We start from the raw sequence: 6000 nt of genomic DNA, 5'->3' as shown, positions 1-6000 counted from the left end.
CATGAATATGACTTGGTTGACTGAGAGGCCTAACTAAGGTGCATGGGTGGGTGGGGCTCTTAACTGGATGTGCCCATTTGTGCTCCCAGTATAAAAGGAGAACTTTATAATGGTATCCACCAGCACTGGCATTAGCAAGATAGCCTGAGATCACATCAACTGCTTCTTCCAATGTACAATTTCCCACATAGCATCCCAGCCAATTTATGTCTTTCTGGAAGATACTTAAAGATTAGTAAATGTGTCCCCTTTACTTATTTTATTTATTTATTTATTTTTGTTGAGTGAGTCTGTACAGGGGCCTTTACAAGAGGATTCTCCATTCCCTATAGTTCTATTTTTTCCTGGACCTAGTTCTCATTGATTTTCAAAGCCAGATGTTTGAGGGGCTTATCTGTCTTGGGCAGGATCTAGCAGTTGGGGTACCTGGTGTGGAGCTCAAATACCTTGCTCCCCTGGAAAATGATATGTATTTTTGTGATCACTCCTGATTGTGAATCAACCATGGATATAATGTGCTTTTATCCTTGGCAAGAACACATCTTTGTCTTTTCTGTCCATCTCAATGCTGTCCTTTGATGCTTTGTTGTGAAGGCTCTGTTTACTTAGTTTTCAGGTCCCTTTCTGGAGGAACTATCCATATGCAGTTGTAGATTTGTTGTGTCCATGTGATGAGGTGAGCTCAGAATCTTCCTATGACATGATCTTGAACCCTTTCCTCTGAAACACTAGTTTCTTAACTTCTATACACCACAATCCTGGTTTACTTCCTACTTCATTGATAAATTCTCTGTCTCCTTTATGACCCATTCTCTGCTTCTTTAAATATTATACTGCCCCAGGTCTCCCTCCCTAACCTGTTCTTTTCTGACTTTTTTTCTCTCCTGGAAGGCTCTCAACTAGTTTCATGACTTGACTACGATCTATAGGTTTATGACTCACATATCTACTGTTTACTTCCAGCTTAGACCTGTCTATTGAGCTACAGATTCTTATATCCAACTGACTCCCTGATAAGGCTACCTGAATGTCTAAAGCTATCTCAAATGTAACATGTCCAAAATAGAAGAATATTTATTTCCCCCAATGAAATCTTAGAACAACCAGGGTGTTGCTTGATGAAGAAGGAGGCTGCTGAGTTCTAGTAAGAGAGTGTTATGACATTTTTCCTACCTTCCCCCAATCAACAGCTTGCTGACAATTATGGAATGGTGAGCTTATGGGTGCCAAAATGAGATATGCAAAACTTTTTCTCAAAGAGTTGTGGTTTGGGGTTTTGACTGCTTGATTGCTCACCAAGAGATCAGCTAAGGGACTTGCCTGTGTTTTGCCATTCCCTGCCTCCAAACTCTCAGGACTGGAGTCACCGCTTGGGTGGTGATTTTTTTCACAATTAAAAAAAAAAACTGTAGTAAAATATACATAACATAAAATATGCCATCTTAATCATTTTTAAGTGTATGGTTCAGTGCCATTAAGCACATTCATATTTTTGGGAGCATCACCACCATCCATCTCCAGAACTCTTTTCATTTTGCAAAACTGAAGTTCTATAAACAGTAATTCCCCATTCCTCCCTCCAAACAACCACTGTCAACCACCATTCTAATTTATATCTCTATGAATTTGACAACTCTAAGTAACTCATACAGGTGGAATAATACAGTATTTGCATTTTTATGACTGGCTTATTTCATTTAGCATAATGTCCTCAAGCTTCATCCATGTTCTGACATACATCAGAATTTCCTTCCTTCTTTAAAACTAAATTCCATTCCATTGTATGTACATGCCATATTATGCTTATGCATTCTTCCATCAATAGACATTTGCATCACTTCCATCTTTTAGCTATTGTGAATAATGCTGCTGCTGCTATGAACATGAGTGTACAAATATCTCTTCAAAGTTCAGCTTTAAATTTGTGGAATATATTCCCAGAAGATGAATCACTGAATTATATGATAATTCATTTTTAACTATTTGAGGAACCAACAGTTGTCCACAGTGGCTGTACCATTTTACATTCCCATGAACAGGGTACTAGTGTTCCAGTTTCTCCACTTCCTTGCCAATCCAATACTTGTTATTCTTTTTCTTTTTAAAAATATTTGTCAACCTAACTGGTGTAAGATAGCATCTCATTGTTTTTATTTTGAGTGGCAATTTTATAAAACATATAAAAGCATATGGTAGAACTTCCCTGGTGGCACAGTGGATAAGACTCTGCCTGCCAATGCAGGGAACATGGGTTCAATCCCTGGTCCAGGAGGATTCTGGATGTCACAGAGCAACTGAGCCCATGCGCCACTGCTACTGAGCTTGCATGCCACAACTACTGAGACTGTGTGCTACAACTAATGAACCCTGCATGCCCTAGAGCCTGTGTTCCACAAGAGAAGCACTGCAATGAGAAGCCTGCACATCGCAACTAGAGAAAGCCTGTGCAGAGCAACAAAGACCCAGCACAGCCAAAAAAAATTAAAATTAAAAAAAAATTAAAAAGCGTATGGTAGCTGTAGCTGCTTGAGGCAAGGTTGGATAGAAGGTACAACTCAGGAGGAGGAATAAGTACTTTGAAAGCTCCTACATATACTGAGGGATCTAGAAGACCGTGCATGTTCAGTAATAAACATGTGCCCAGAAAAGACTACAGAAACCCTAAGATGTCACCTTTGGCTGATATTTACTCTGTGTAAATGGGAAATAAAGACTAAGGCAGAGTTGTAAATACCGTTGCTAAGCATTGAAGGAGGACACCAACCTAGAGTCAATTTATAAAGACCAAGAGACTATTTTTATTTGGTTCGCTTTTTTGCTCTAGATATTTAAGGAAATCACTAAGCTAACAGAACAGAGACTTCGGTGACCACATACAACAAACACAGTCATTATAAAAATATCTTAGAAAAGTCACCACATAAATAACTGCTGCTGCTGCTGCTAAGTCACTTCAGTCGTGTCCGACTCTGTGCGACCCCATAGACAGCAGCCCACCAGGCTCCCCTATCCCTGGGATTCTCCAGGTAAGAACACTGGAGTGGCTTGCCATTTCTTTCTCCAGTGCATGAAAGTGAAAAGTGAAAGTGAAGTCACTCAGTCATGTCTGACTCTTAGCGACCCCATGGACTGCAGACTACTAGGCTCCTCCGCCCATGGGATTTTCCAGGCAAGAGTACTGGAGTGGGTTGCCATTCCCTTCTCTGACATAAATAACACACCACAAATGGCAACAACAAATTATGGTAAGGAGGGATAATCTATTATTTATGGTTGTAATGTTATACTTTCCAAAATATCCAGTTTTCAACAAAAATTATGAGATATGCAAAGAAATAAGAAACTGGGGTCCACAGGAAAAATATATTACAAACTGCCCCTGAGGAAGCCCAGAAATTGGACTTATTAGTCAAAGCCTTTAAAATACCAATCTCTTTTTTAAGACTAAGATTTTTTTGATGCAGATCATTTTTAAAGTCTTTATTGAATTTGTTGCAATATTACTTCCTTTTTATGTTTTGGTTTTATGGCCCTGAGGCATGTGGGATCTTAGTTACCCAACAAGGGATTGAACCCATGCCCCCTGCATTGGAAGGTGAAGTCTTAACAACTGTACTGCCAGGAAAGTCCATAAAATACCACTCTTAAATATGCTCAAAAAGCTAATGGAAACAACGCACAAAGAAACAAAGGAAACAGGTAGAAGAATGTCTCACCAAATAGAGAATATAAAAATGGATAAATTATAAAGGTAAATCTGGAGCTGAAAAAGTACAACCACTAAAGGGATTCAACAACATTTATGAGCAGGCTTAAGAAAGAATCAGTAATTTCAAGACATAATGGTTGAAATCATACAGACCTAGGTGCAGAAAGAAAAAAAGGAGAAAAATGAACAGAGGTAGAAAAGCCTAGGTAGAAAAAAGGGGGAAATCTACCAAAAGGGAAGGCTCTGTAAAAATTTAGCCCTAACACTTTTAATTATAACTAAGCCTTCGCAGTGGCTGCGTGATGGCACAGGAGCGGCTGAGAGGAGCTATCTCATGTCCAAGGTAAGGAGCAGCGGCTGCACTTTGCTGGAGCAGCCCTGAAGAGATACCCAACATCCAAGGTAAAAGAAACCCAAGTAAGACAATAGGCGCTGAGAGAGGACATCAGAGGGCAGACAGACTGAAACCACAATCACAGACAACTAGCCAATCTGATCACACGGACCAAGCTTGTCTAACTCAATGAAACCAAGCCATGTCGTGTGGGGCCACCCAAAATGGAGGGGTCATGGTGGGAAGATCTGACAGAATGTGGTCCACTAGAGGGGGGAATGGCAAACCACTTCAGTATTCTTGCCTTGAGAACCCCATAAACAGTATGAAAAGGCAGAAAGACAGGACACTGAAAGAGGAACTCCCCAGGTCGGTAGGTGCACAATATGCTACTGGATATCAGTGGAGCAGTAACTCCAGAAAGAATGAAGGGATGGAGCCAAAGCAAAAACAACACACAGTTGTGGATGTGACTGGTGATAGAAGTGAGGCCCAATGCTGTAAGGAGCAATATTGCAAACGAACCTGGAATGTTAGGTCCATGAATCAAGGCAAATTAGAAGTGGTCAAACAGGAAATGGCAAGAGTGAACGTCGACATTCTAGGAATCAGAGAACTAAGATGGACTGGAATGGGTGAATTTAACTTAGATGACCATTATATCTACTACTGTGGTCAGGAATCCCTTAGAAGAAATGGAATAGCCATGATAGTCAACAAAAGAGTCCAAAATGCAATACTTGGGTGCAATCTCAAAAATGACAGAATGACCTCTGTTCGTTTCCAAGGCAAACCATTCAATATCACAGTAATCCAAGTCTATGCCCCAACCAGTAATGCTGAAGAAGCTGAATTTGAATGGTTCTATGAAGACCCACAAGACTTTCTAGAACTAACACCCAAAAAAGATGTCCTTTTCATTATAGGGGACTGGAATGCAAAAGTAGGAAGTCAAGAAACACCTGGAGTAACAGGCAAATTTGGTCTTGGAGTACAGAATGAAGCAGGGCAAATGCTAATACAGTTTGGCCAAGAGAACACACTGGTCATCACAAACACCCTCTTCTAACAACACAAGAGAAGACTCTACACATGGACATCACCAGGTGGTCAACACCAAAATCAGATTGATTATATTCTTTGCAGCCAAGGATGGAGAAGCTCTATACATTCAGCAAAACAAGACTGGGGGCTAACTGTGGCTCAGACCATGAACTCCTTATTGCCAAATTCAGACTCAAATTGAAGAAAGTGGGGAAAACCACTAGACTATTCAGGTATGACCTAAATCAAATCCCTTATGATTATACAGTGGAAGTGAGAAATAGATTTAAGGGACTAGATCTGATAGAGTGGATGATGAACTATGGATGGAGGTTCGTGACATTGTACAGGAGACAGAGATCAAGACCATCCCCAAGAAAAGGAAATGCAAAAAAGCATAAGAGCTGTCTGAGGAGGCCTTACAAATAGTTGTGAAACGAAGGGAAGTGAAAAGCAAAGGGGAAAAGGAAAGAAATACGCATTTGAATGCAGAGTTCCAAAGAATAGCAAGGAGAGATAAGAAAGCCTTCCTCAGTGATCAATGCAAAGAAATAGAGGAAAACAATAGAATAGGAAAGATTAGGGATTTCTTCAAGAAAATTAGAGACACCAAGGGAACATTTCATGCAAAGATGGGCTCAATAAAGGACAGAAATGGTAGGGACCTAACAGAAGCAGAAGATATTACGAAGAGGTAGCAAGAATACACAGAAGAACTGTACAAAAAAGATCTTCATGATCCAGATAATGACGATGGTGTGATCACTCACCTAGAGCCAGACATCCTGGAATGTGAAGTCAAGTGGGCCTTAGGAAGTATCACTATGAACAAAGCTAGTGTAGGTAATGGAATTCCAGTTGAGCTATTTCAAATCCTAAAAGATGATGTGGTGAAAGTGCTACACTCAATATG

This window comes from Bubalus kerabau, chromosome X (assembly GCF_029407905.1).
Source record: "Bubalus kerabau isolate K-KA32 ecotype Philippines breed swamp buffalo chromosome X, PCC_UOA_SB_1v2, whole genome shotgun sequence".
Lineage (NCBI taxonomy): Eukaryota > Metazoa > Chordata > Mammalia > Artiodactyla > Bovidae > Bubalus > Bubalus kerabau.
This window is presented reverse-complemented; position numbering follows the sequence as displayed.